Source organism: Durio zibethinus, chromosome 21, assembly GCF_047325235.1.
Source record: "Durio zibethinus cultivar Kanyao isolate XHJ-2024 chromosome 21, ASM4732523v1, whole genome shotgun sequence".
Taxonomy (NCBI): Eukaryota; Viridiplantae; Streptophyta; class Magnoliopsida; order Malvales; family Malvaceae; genus Durio; species Durio zibethinus.
In genome coordinates, this window is record NC_143182.1 from 19,676,936 (window position 1) to 19,691,389 (window position 14,454).

Genomic DNA, 14,454 nt, shown 5'->3' on the forward strand with positions numbered 1-14,454 from the left:
GCCTGGGTTGTAAATGTTGTTGTATGGGTTATAAGCAAGCTTGGATTGTTGTACATATTGGACAGTTTTTATTCTAAATTAACATTTTTTAGTAGCATGTGGTCCATCACAAATTTTAGAAGAAACAAATAAGTTTTGTATAGTATGGACAAAGGCAGTTTGGGATGGGCTCTTATGGCATCAATTTTTTTAGTCAAACTAGCTAATTGTGAAGTAATAAAAGTAAAAGTATCAAGTTCATACACAACAGTAGTTTTCTTAGACACTTTATGCTCTATACCCCATTGGTAATTGTTGGTTGCCATCTCTTCAATCAACTCATGTGCCTCTTTAGTGATCTTACTCATAATGGCTTCTTTAATAGTCAAATCAAGTGTAGTTCTCATTAATAGTGTTAGTCTATTGTAAAAAATCTAAATTTGCAACCATTATGAGAGACCACTGTGTGAAAACTTATGCAATAGCTCCTTGAATCTCTCATACACATCATATAAGTTCTCACCATCAAACGGAATAAATATAGTGATTTCGTTCCTCATCTTAGCCATCTTGGTAGGTAAAAAAAATTTAGTGAAAAATTTTTGTACTAAGTCATTCCATGTTGTGATCAATCCAGATGGTAAAAAGATAACCAACTATTTACCTTATCTCTGAGAGAAAATGAAAAATGTTTTAGTTGAATTGCGTCATCTGAAAACACCATTGTATTTAAATGTATCACATAATTCAAAAAAATTAGAAAGATAAAGATTTGGGTCATAGTTTGGTAACCTTTTAAATTATACAGAAGTTTGGATCATTTAAATAATCGAAGGCTTAACTTCAAAATTATTTGCTTAGGTAGCCGACCTTCTTATAATGGTTGAAATCCATCAGCATTAGGAACTGTATAGTCATTCAATGCTCTTTACCTTTTATTGTTTTGCATTTGCCATTTAGATTGGAATTGGTGGTGTTATTTGCTCTCTTTTCAAATGCCTAGAGGTCCTTTCGATTTTTTTATCAATTAAAGCCAGGTCAACACCTGCAGATCTACGCATACAAACAAAGAACAGATCAAAATAGCTTAAAATAAATAAAGAAAGTGTTTAGATTAGAAGAAAGTAGAAAATCCTTATTGGTATTGATTCTAAACATCGATATAATCCCCAACAATGGTTGCCAAAAACTTGATTGCTGCTTTTTGTAATAACTGCAAGTGCAAAGATTGTAATTAAATAATAAAGTGAGTAATTAGAGTATCATTCTCATGAGGCTTATATAATTGAATTATTGGGTGACAATCAAGTACCAAAGGTGATAAGCTACTATTTTATATCCAAACTAATGGAAAGATTGGTTTGAAAGCAATTTAAAATAATGAAGGAAAGATTGTATAGGCCTAGATTTACTTATCGATCTATCACTTGGAAAGTATTAGATTTTGACCAAATAGATCTATAGGTAAAATAATTGAAAGCTTTGAGAGAAAATAAATATTAATGAAAGTAAAAAGTTATAGAAGCATAAAAGGAAAAATGAAAAGAAGATTGCATTAAACCGAAACTTAGAAGGAAAGAAAGTAACACAGCCAAAACTATAAGAATAATAAAACAACTTAAACACTGAAACTTGTAAAGAAAGCTTTAGACTAGATCTTGAATGAAAGAATCCTTATATTAAGAAAAGAAATATTTTAGAAAATAGTTTAGTTATAGCTAATCTATCACCTTGGTCGAACTATAAAAGAAAACTTAAAGAAGCTAAAAAGTAAGAAAAACCAAAAATAGAAGAGAAGAGATGTGTAGAATGGGATGTGTTGAGGTTACAAGAGAGAGCCTCCTTATTTATAATACTGGGTTTAGTTATGGGGGATTTGGATTACATCAGTTATTTTTCTACCCAAATTCTAAAAGATAAAAGTTATCTTAATCTTTAAATGGTTGCCTGAACATAGAGTCTTGCATCTTGGAGAGTCTTAGTTGAATGGATCATCTTAGGATTCAATCTTGTCTATCCAATTGTCTTGCATGAATGATCTTGCATTCATCAGGAATGGTTCAAATAAATATGGTTTATCAAGACCATATACTTGCATATAATTTAAACTCTTTTGAATAAAATATCAAAGAGTCCTTCTTTCATAATAACTCTTGCAATGGTATTCAAAGAGTCTTTGTCTTTGTAAATTTTTCTAGGTCGAATAAAATGAGGAGTCCTTTAAATATAAGACTTCAATCTTCAACTGTATGTAAAAGTCTTTTTATAAATATGATAACTAAATGCATGTAATAGTTCTAATGCCATTACGATTCCTTAATCCAAGTAAATTTAAGAAACCAAATACTAATAGGATTAAGCTAATCTTCATATAACATGGTCGAATAAAACAATGATTAGGCTAGTCCTAATCTTGCTTGGATTTGCATGGAATTCATGACAAGTACATAAAACCAAAAGATCAAGAAAACAAACACTAAAGGCACCAAATTCTATCAAATTTTAAAATTTTTCAACAAAAAGGAACTTGTAAAATACTATTTATTTTAGTGCTATCAAAAACATTGTTATATTTTATTACTTCATATATTTATTCTAAAACAATTTGTAAGAAGCATACAAAAAATTCCAATATTATTTTAAAATTTGTATGAACTAGGAAATTAAGTTTAATGAAATCAAATGCAAAATATGAAAAGTTTTTGGTTTCAAAGGAATTTTAAATACAAAACATAATTTAAAAAAAAAAAAAAACAATTCAAATGTAGTTTTGTAATATTTAGGGAACTTTCCTTTTGGAAGCTATATTTTCTAATGGTTTGTTTTTAATTCAAGAAAAATGGAAAAAATAAATTACAACCCTTAATTGAAAGTAATATATCTGTGATGCATGCAATATACTCTATTGAAAATATACTGAAGAAGAAAAAATTAAACAAAGTCTTAAAGAAACCCAAAATGTCAAACAACCTAAATCCAATAAAACAAACAGAGCAATTTTTTAAAAAAGGATTTCAATAACAAAAACTTGATTGATAATAAGAATGAAAAGGGCAATGAATGGGTTTTTCAAGGAAACTGAAAATTAAAACTAATAAACAATTAATAATAAGAATGAAAGCCAATGGTTCACATACATAACGAAATTAATTAGTGAGGTTTCAACTTTTTTGAAGCTACCCAAATTCATAGAATTCTCTATTGTCTCTTCGATAAGGAAATAGAACAATAAAATGCTTGAAATAAATAAGGAATAACATAGGATGAGAAAAGTAAAAAGGTCAAAAAATTTATGAAACATTTTTAAAAGTTAACAAATGAATAGCATTAAGACCTAAGGTGTTTGGAATTAGAAAGTGGAAGTTATTGAAATGTTAATGTAATAGATAAAAAGTTGTTATACGTGAATAAAGATGATTGAAACTAACTAGACAAATAAATGATGCTTTCATGGCAAATGCATGGTCTTACATGTCAGATGAATGGCCTTACATGATAGTTCGCATGGCATAATTTTATCAATAGGGGATGAAAATATGTGTAAGTAAAATTATTGAAACTTTAACTCACATAATGTGATGTAGAAATTGGAACACTTAATATATTATTTATTCTTCGAAAACAATCTATTAATACAAAAATCTTTCATAAAATAGGAATTTAAGGGAATTTAATTATCCTTAATCAAAGTTTGTTATATCTTAATAAGCACATCATCACAACTTACACATTACCTCAGTGTAAATAATCACATCAACATCCATGAAGTGAAATTGCTAACAAAATAGGCACAATATGGAATGGATTCAAATGATAATGATATTATAATGCATATCATCAAGGTTGTGGCACAATCCAAGAATTAATCTGGTGTGATTATAATCATACTGGGAGGGATTTAAACAAATACATTATGTTGAAAGATACACCCATGATCCTAGACAAAAGAATCTACTCAAGATATTTGGATGTCGAAAAGGAAGCACCCCAGTTATCCAACATTAATTAAAAATTTCATGAGAGAATACATGAGAATGAGGACAAGGAGAAGTAAAACCTTCTTTGTTTGCCCAAGTCTTTGTAAAAGGAAACATAAAATTCTTAGATCTCTATAGATAGGTGATATGAATGTAGAACTATTAAATAATTTTTTTGATTCCATTCTTGTCATTAGACATGTCATCCGTATTGATTAGTAATGTTGTTTAGGGCATTAGTTATTGTTTAGAAGGTATCTAATGTATGAAACTTGTATATTCAATTATAATTAATATAAGTAGTTGATTATTGTTAACTTTAAAGTTTGTGAAGTTTTAAGGTTTTATTAAATGAAGTTACCTTAGAATGTTAATTTTGCATAATGAAATAAATTAGTGATAATTAAATACATTAAAATGGAATTTGATTGTGAAAATAGGGAGCTTTTGGTTTTATTTTATGTGAATGATTATCTTTAATTAATGCATGTCTCTCAATTGTAGAATGATTCTTTGAAATGGCTTATGCTTGTAAGAAGAATATTGTTGTTAAGTTAAATAAAGGTGAGAAGTTAAATGGAGATAATTATATGATTAACAATATGAAAATCCAATTAATTGAAAAGCAAGAGGTTCCTGAAGTTTTAAACAATGTCCTAAATGAGACTAAATAAGGGAATACATCCCAACATAGGAGGAACTAAGAGGCTTATGCAGCCTAAAAAAAGAAAAAACTCTACTACTTGCATTATGTTGCCAAATAGCATAAAGAATGATATCAAGCAATAGTTTAAGTCGCATGAGATAGCCAAAAAGATGTGAACTACTTTGAAAGTAAAGTTTGGAGAGACTTTCATTACCAAACTTAGGTAGCTTATTGTCAAATTTGACACCAACAAGAAGTAGCTTAATTATAATATGAGACAACCTATGAATCAAATGTCATACATTATTCACCTTGAATTGATCCTTTTTTTTTTTGAAATATTAAATTAATAATTAAGATTTTGAAAATGATTTATTTAGGATATGTTTTTAAGTTTTATTAATTTTAGTACTAAATAAATACTATGTATTTCAGAGTAACATTTGAAATAAAAATATTTTGGAGCAAAGGTTTTAAATTTTGAAATATTTAGTACAAGATTCTTATGATATATTATTTTTTGTATTAAGTAAATATTATGTCTTTTAAAATGTTGTTTGATTTAAAAAATGTTTCTTAAATTTAAACAAATCTTTTATGTTTTTATCTTTCTTACACTAGAAAATATTCTTTAAAGATTATTTATTTGAGTTTAAAATAAAATTCAGTTGTTGTTTTTAGGTAAATTTATTCATCTTGGACTACATACATTTTTGAAAATATTGGTTTTGAGAAATGGATCAATTTAGAGAAAGTTGTTTTGTAATAACAAGGTTTCAGCAACATTGATTTTGATTTATTTTTTGTATTGATTTATAATGTTTTAATATACAAATTATATATAGTTGGAAAGTTGTTTGAATTTATTTTCTAATGGATTAAAAAATTGAAATATAAATTTTCAAAGTAAAGATATCACATTTTTACTAAAGATTATGTAGGATGTTTAACAATTACATAAGGGATAGGTTTGAAAATTTACAATAATTTTTCTACATTGATTCAACTATTAAATTTTATATATATAGAAAGCCCTTTAAGTCTAGTTTTTAAATCTTTAAATAAATTTTGATATGAAGTTTTATAACTCAAGATATGATCAAATTAGTAAGTTGAGTACAAACAAGATCTATCTTTTTATAAACAAAATCAATCATTTTTCCCCCAAAATCACTCGTATTGCAACCAAGCATGATTGAATCAATCATCTATTAAAATAGATCATTCCCTTAGCCTAAAATGAGTAAAATTTGATTGAAGTTCATGATTGATTCAATATTTTAATGGAAAAGATTGATCCATTACCCCTCGATAGCCTCTAATAGCTAGTTTTTCAAGAAAAATAAATGGCTATTCACTTCACCAAATCAATCCCAACAGCTTCAAGCATTTCTTCTTATTAAAAAGACTCTTCCAACACCATTGAAGCTAAAAGACTTAACTTGTTAGCTCAAAGAATTGAACAACCAAGAAAGGCATGAATTGGTTAATTAGAATTTTGACAATTTGATTACCAAATCAAACAATGATCACAAATGTATTTTCTAAGCAAATAAAGACAATTCAAAGAGTAAATTTATTAGTTCACTTTATTGATGATGACATTGAAGTACTAATCTTAAATTTTTTCTTGGTTTCTTCGTCTCCCAAATTCACAACTTCAACGATTTCCTAATGAGGTAAGATTTGCTTCTCCTTTTATTCCATCAATCTCAATAGTTTTGGCAATATTGTATGGTCTTTCACATTCTCTCCATCATCAAGTTTACCAATTTCCAAAATCAAATCCTAAAATATTATCATGATGATCTTCACATTCATTATTTGAGTACCTAAAAATAAGTGAAATGGACAAAATATATAGGGATTTATAGCAATGCAAGGAATTAAAATGAAAGAGGTAAAAGAAATGTGACAAATGCACTATGCTTGTCATTTATTTAAACGAAAGTGAAAAACACAAACACACATACAAGACACTTAATGCTCTTTAACAAAACTATTTAGATTTAGTTCAACACATTACTTTGAAGGAAATTTAAAAACAATAGGCAACTCCTTAATATGTCAACTTTTTAGCTCTACACCAAGAGGAGTAAGATACACTCATAGACTTCCTGGATCTTTGTTCACCTCTTTTTCACCCACCATCTATATCAAAAATTCAGTAAAGATATACTCTAATGATGGTGTAGGCCACTGCTCTATGTTTTTGCTACATCTGAATAGATATAGCCAGCTGAGATGAAAGTTTTGTAAAGGGGAAGAAAAGATGCGTCTTCAATTTTAACCTCTTGCCCCAGAAAATGAGCCAACCTCTTTTCTTTTCTGTTATTCATGAACTTTATTCTTCTTTTTTTAGTAGGCTTGTACCCCAAATCAAACCATCATCTTTCTTAGGTATCATCCATAGTTGTTTCATCCTTTACAAGTCAACCTACACTTGTTGTCCTTTTAAAGGGCCATCTTAGAAGCTTTGGATAAACATAGAGTAGGAACTTTTATTCCTTCACCTGCATAGGTTGCATTAACAAATTCAAAAGAACTAAAAGACCATTTTGGGGCTTTCTCAGCTGTTTCAACAAATAACACAGTTGATGGCTCTATCACTAGCAAATCTTTTTCACTAGCAACATTAACCACCCTTTCATCAATTAAGAATTTTACCTTCTAATGCAGAGTGAAAGGGACAGCTCCTACTATGTGAATCCATGATTATCCTAAAAGACAATTATAAGAGAGAGCAATATCCATGACCTAGAAGACAATATCAAAAGTACATAGGCCAATTTGAATTACTAGCTTAATATCACTTATCACCTCATTACGAGTCTCATCAAAAACCCTCACTATCATGTGACTCATCTTTATCTAAGACATGTGATTGCACTAAAATTTTAGCTTTTTTATGCTCATTTTTAGTGCAATTTCATTCATATTTTGGCTTGTTCCTTAAGATTTTTGGCAAAATTACTCCTAAATACACATTTATCTTATGTGTAGGTACAAGTAGAGAAAATGAAAAATTTTGAACAATATGGACATAATTTGGAGGATTTATGGTGGTAAATGCTAGCAAAGGTTACAACTAGTATAATTGTGCTTCATTACCTATTAATGGAGTTTTTCTTACCCTTTTTCTTCTATAACTTTTTGAACTCAAATGAACTGCATCAAACAATATTTCAAGTCCAATTCTTATAATTTTCATTTAGAATTATCTTTCTTAGCTCAATTGTGCATTAATACCTTTTTTCGATCTTAATACATGCTAAAAAGGTAATGCGTACATTAGTAAGTCAAAAGTTAATTTTTACGTGGTAAATTTCTAGAAATGTTTTTTCAAGCATTATAGTGCAAAAATTTTCCCTTTTATAACTTGAATTTTGGTAAAAAAAATTAAAGAACAAATGGATGCATTTAACGCCAAAATGAAGGAACAAGGATGCAAGAATACATGTTCGAAGTTGGCCATGTAACCAATGCACTTTGCTACCCTCTATTGAAGACTTAAAGGAGGTTTTAAGGAGCATATGGGCTGGCATTTTGAAGAGCTCCTATTGGGTATAAAAAGTACTTTTTGGCATGGCAAACATGTATGAAGAGAAACTTACAAACCGGTGAAGAGTTCAAAACCAAACAGCCATGCACCAAGTGCAAAAGCTAGAAAGAAAGAAGTCTCTAGAAGCTCACTTCATTGTAGATATTTTAAAAAGATTTTTTGGGGCTTCATTCACCACTCACCTACCTATAAATAAGAGTGGAGCTAGCCGTTTTAGAGAGACTTTATCTTAGGATTTTATTTTTCCTGTTATTTAATTTTTGCACTTTTCTTTATTACATTTTACTTTCTTAACAACCAAACAACCCTTGATCTTCATGTGTTTCTATTGATTTGATTACATCTTTACAATTTCTCAAGTATTTTTCAGTGTTCTCTATGATTTTGGGAATGAAACTTGCAAATTTTATTGATTTCTAACTCAATTCTATTGATTTTTTCTTGATACTCAAATATATTTTTGAATCTACTAGTTCTAACCTACTTGCATTTTTTTATGATATCTCATCCAAATCTTACATGTTTTTAGTCAAATTTTTTATTAATAGTTCCCTAATTAAATTAGCCACAACATATAAAAAATTCAACTTCAAACTCACACCACAACACTCTAGATCAAGCTTGGAATATCTGATATGATGTAATGATAGTGTAGTTCCAGCTTTGATCTAGCAAGTTTGGCATGGAATTGCTCTCTCTTCGACAAGTTGTTTGCCCTCTTTTACCCTAATCCTTAGTTTCACTTGCATACTTATTGATTCATACTTGATTCAATTTATTTATTTACATTTCATTGCTATTTAGATCATTTTCTTAGATGTTCTGATTTTTTAGATTTTGCACTATTTTTGAAATTGAGTTTGTTGAGGTAATTTCTTTATTGATTCATGCTATTCTCTTATTGATTTACGTAGTTAACTTATAAATGTAGGTTGTTTTAGGTTAAGTGAAGTTCTTTTCCAATAGATCATTGGTAGTTGAATTTTTACTTTTGAAATTTCATGCAATTATAGTACACAACAAATGCAATCTAGTTTCTGTTCATTTGTTTCTCTAATTTTTGCATGCTTTCTTCTACAATTTTTCTTTTCATTTAGTTCTTCAATCTCTTATACATCAAGTTTAATTGAAGGTCCATTTGATTAGCTTTCAATTTTTATTTTTTTTATACTTGTTGTGTCCACATCATGTAGTTAAAGCTTCTGTCTTGTTACATCAACGTGTAGATTCCTTTAGGTACTTTCATATCTTCATTCTTAAATTTGTGTTTAATATAGCTGCTTAGTGTTTGTGGAAAGTTCATATAGCATGTTGTAGATTTATTTTTCCTTTCATGATCATATATAGGCATTAAATTCAACTTCTCTACTTCTAGAATGTATGTGTGATTTTCATGAAAAGTTTGTAATTGCATTTTTGCATTTGATTTTTACATTTTACATTTTATCTTAGCTTTTATTTGATTTTTCATTTTAGGTTTAATTTTATTGAAATTGGTTGCATTTAGATATAGGCTGCTTTCATTTCATGTCTCAGTTTGTCCATTTTAATTTCAGAGAAATAATGAACTATTTTCATGACTTTTTTTTTTATTCGGTTTTAGCTTCTTACTTGCATTTTGATTTTCCTTTATTTTTCATATTAGTTTTTTTTACTTGATAATTTTATTTTAGTTTATTTTTCATGGATATTCTTTGATTGAATTAACTTTGAAAAAGTGTGGGGACAATAAGTACTTAGCTTAAAAACCTCTTTAACTAATAATCCTTATGAGATTGACATATAAGCCTTTTAGTTTTAATATTACTTGAACGGCCTATGCGCTTGCAAAGTTTTCCTAATCAACTAGTCGATTGGCAATCTAGATAATGTAGTCATAGGCATGATATTCAATAAGGATCCATTATCAATGAGCACCTTAGCTAGTGTATGATCTTTATATCTTGTGGAGATATGTAAAGCCTTACCATCACCCTTACCACCAGGCAAAATTTCATCATCGCTGAATGATATAAAATTTCTCACTGTGATGTTTTCCACTATCTAGTCAAGTTTCTCTAAAGATATATTATGAGCAACATAAGCCTCATTAAGTACTTTGAGCAAAACATTTCTATAAGGCTCAGAATTCAACAATGAGAGAATAAAAATTCGAGCTGGTAAGCGATTCAATTACTTCACCACACTATACTCACTATTGCTTGATAAGTTTCAAAAACTCACAAGCTTTTTCTTTTTTTTTTTATAATTGGATTCTTACATTCTCAATTTAGGATTAGGACTAGGTGAGTCTCTTAATCGTTAGGTGGTTTACCTTCTATTTCTAGGCTATCTCCCTTTTCTTTGTTTTTTTTTTTTTTGTGCTTTCTTAATTGCTTTTGAGGTATAGCACCACCTACTTCGAGTTATGCCCCCTACACTAATTATGTTTACTACATTTTTATTAGACAAGCCACATTGTAAGGATACATTATCCAAACCTAGTGATATGACATTCCAATCATATTTCTAGGAAACTGCCTTATTAGTTTCGTATGGAAATGGGTTAGGGACTTCAATTGTCACTTTTGGCATAGTTATACAAATTGGCTTATCCACCTTAACGCTTGATTTCTCTTCATAAACAATGGTGATAGGCTCGAAATTTATACATACTAGCTTATCAACCTTAACACTCGAGGTCTCTTCATAAAAGATGGTAACAGGCTAGAAATTTATTTGGTATGGCCTCCTCTAAGACAAATCTCCTATCACAACATTCATTAAATTCTCTTCATATTCATTATAAGATTTGACCAAGAAAGCATCATCATCATCTGCAACTCTTGTCTAAAGTCCTCACAATCCTGAAAAGAATGACCAACTGCTCCTATATGGAAATCACAAGTGTGGTTATGATTATATGTGAAATCCCCATTATCTAAGTCCCTAAGTTTTGGACAAATCATAATGGCTTTCACTAGGGTAGCAAATATTTGATCCATAAGAGTTCTGATCTCGTTGACCTTTTTTTTTATGTTCTAAATTATCTCGCTATTTAAAGCATGTATTGATCCTCTGCCATGATTAGGCAACGAATTGGCATCAACACTTGGTTTGACCTTTGTTATGGAATTCAAAGTCCCAGTATCAATCAGCCCTTGCACCTTATGTTTGAAAGCTATACAATTTTTTAAAGAATGGCCTTGAACCCTATAATGGTAGTCACAATAGGCTTCAGGATCATACCGCTTTGGATAAGGAAGTTTTAAAAGCTTTATAGTCAGGCCACCAAGCATTTTTGGAATAGTTGAAGGAATAGCTCTTTGTAGGTCATAGGAATTGGGTTAAATTGTGATTACGGTTGATTATTTTGGGGTTCCTTTCGATTAAAGTCTATGATGTTTGACTGGGTGAAAGGTCATGGTAGAAGTGCTCAAGGATAAAAATTGGTTTGGAAGGTAGGTAGCTGGGTTTACATTGGATGGTAATGGTACTGGTTCTAAGAAATGTTAAAAATGGTTAGGTATGAAGATTTGTATGTGGGATATGAGTGGTATAAAGTATAAGGTCTAGGTTTTGGTTTTTCAGTGGTGACAGCTTGTATTTCTGCTTCTTTCTTTCTAGGTGGTCCTTTTTTTTTTTATCCAAAAACATCACCCCCATCAATCTTCCCATTCTTAAAGGCATTTTCTATTATCTCACCTATAATCACCATATCAGCAAAGTTCTTTATGGCATAACTAATGATCATACCATAGTACAGGGCTTAAAGGATATTGATGAATAGAATAGTTATGTTTTTTTAGTAAGAGGAGGCTAAACTTAGGCGACAACATCTTGCTATCTTTGCGTATACTCCTTAAAGCCTCTGGTCTTTTTTTCCATGTTTTGTAAAAATAGTCTATCCAGAGCCATATTTATAACATGTTTTTATTGAGTAATAAATGCTCTAGCCAAATCTTTCTGTGAATATATTCGGCTCTTATCTAATTGACTACACCATCTAGCAACTAATCTAGTAAGGCTATCCTAAAAACAATAGATAAACAACTTGTCATTGTCGGTATGTCCCATCATTTTTTAACAAAACATGGTGATATGTGCCATGAGGCATTTGGTTCCATTGTATTTCTCAAAATTTTGCACTTTAAATTTTGGTGGGATTACCAGATCTAGGACCAACATGAGTTCACTTGCATCAATTGTACCAAAAATATTGACAATAGCTCGTAACCTTTCTTCCAAGAGGTCAAATTTTTTATGCACCTTTATATTCCTAGATTGTTCAAACATACCTTTCTTTAATTTCTTCTGTTCTCTTGGATTATATAAATATAAGACCATGATGGGATCAATATAACTTGCCCTAATGTTTAGACCAACGTGTCATTGACTTCATCATTGAATCATGAAGGAAGGTAAATTAAACTGAGCATATGGTTGTTTTTCAGGCTATGTCTTCCCTAATGGATAAAACGGATCTTTTCTGTCACTGGTGTTTTCTTAAGCCTAGACTCTTTCTCAGTGGTCACTTCTTCAGTTACTCAATTTTCTTTAATCATTTTTCTTATCATGCCCATCATGTAGCCATTTCTTTTCAAGTCTCCTCTCGAGACCTAGTCTTTTGTTCTATCAACTTATATTAAGACCTAATAATATGCTCTTACATCTCAAATTGAGTCTTCTCTATCTTTTCCATTTTAAATGCTTACTCATTTTCCATGATTTTGACTTGTAAGTGTTGTAACAATGACAAGAGGGCTAATATATGTTTCCTAATGGCCAAACTATCCTTGCACTTAATCGAGTTAAAGGGAAACTCTTTAGGATTTGTTATTTCAAGGCCCCTTTTATTCATTTTTAAAATTTCATGGTGCATTTTTTTTAAATTAATATTAAATGGAACACACGTATGATGCATGAATGCATGAATGTAAAGAATATGCTTGTTATGTATCCAATATTTGCAAAAGATCTTAAGTTAAACTTGAACCACTACATCACAATGTTACATTACTCAAATCACAATATTACAACCTTGAGTTTGCCATATTATCTTACTAAAGACTTTTTACACTCATACCACAATATTACAATATTAAAATTTTTAAAAGGAGTGCCCTAAATGCTTGTATTAGTCATAAGTACTATCTAAAAAATTAGTCAAACATAGGCCATGCTATCTTGGGTAGACTTCTTCCCATACTTACTTAGCTTCTTGGGCCATGTCCCTCACTTTAAAGCTGACTTCTCTTATCTGTTCTACCAGACAAGTGGCCTGAGATTCCTTCAGTAGACATTCATCATTCCAATATTATGCTTATTTGGCTCTAAGTTTCAATTGATCATGTTCTTCTCTCAAGACCTAAATGGCTTGACATTGATAGTGTACTTGTTTTAAGTCATCAACAAGACTTTGTAGCATTTTTTTTCTTCCACTGATTGACTAAGCTTTTCTTCCTTAGACATCAAATTGAACTAAAGCTTTTTTCTATTCTTTTTTCATTCTTTAATTTCATTGGTCATCTAAATGACGGATTTATGTAGGCTTTTAGATCTCTTCTTGTTTAGTTCAGAGTAATCCGATTATGGGATAAAATGTCAGATTTTCACCAGTACCTAAAGTCCCAAAATCAGAAACCCTCCTCTCCCTATGGTATTTTAAAATTCTAGGGAAAAAGTTATTTTATTTACAAATTTAACCTGAATAAAAAAATTGTCACATACCATTACCCTTTTGAAAAGCAAGTCTGAAACTTAATTTTAGCTTTTTTTTTAATTTTTCCTTATTTTTAATTTAGTTTTAATATATGGTAATTAAGGCATTTTTTCCTTGAAATTGATGATCAATTAAGGCGTTTCCTTTGAACAAAGGGCTTATTTGATGCTCTTTTTAGTTACTTTACAAAAGCATCAAACAAGGTGTTTCTTTGGATAAATGCCTTATTTGACCCATTCAAATAAGGTGTTTTATTTTTACAAATGTCTTATTTGATAAACGATCTTCCAGAATTTTTAGAAAAGCTAATAAGGTGTTTCTTTGAACAAATACCTTATTTGATGTTTTTTCCAACATATTTACAAAGCCCATTCAAATAACGCATTTTCTTTTTACAAATGCCTTATTTGATAGACGCTCTTTCAAAATCTTTACAAATTCAAATAAGGCATTTCCTTTGAACAAATGCCTTATTTGATGTTTTTTCCAACATATTTACAAAGGCAAATAAGGTGTTCAGCTTTTCCAAACAAATAATTGATTTTTTTTAATTTTAATATAGAAATTATGGCTTCATGTCTAGTTAAAC

General features: G+C 29.7%; 1 non-coding gene across 1 annotated transcript; it reads left to right on the forward strand.

Annotated features, from left to right (window-relative positions):
- The first annotated feature begins 435 nt into the window (after window positions 1-435).
- LOC149512968 (small nucleolar RNA R71) lies at window positions 436-542 on the forward strand. Its single transcript, XR_016331776.1, has one exon. It is a non-coding gene; the product is annotated as a small nucleolar RNA R71 (small nucleolar RNA).
- The last annotated feature ends 13,912 nt before the right edge of the window (window positions 543-14,454 follow it).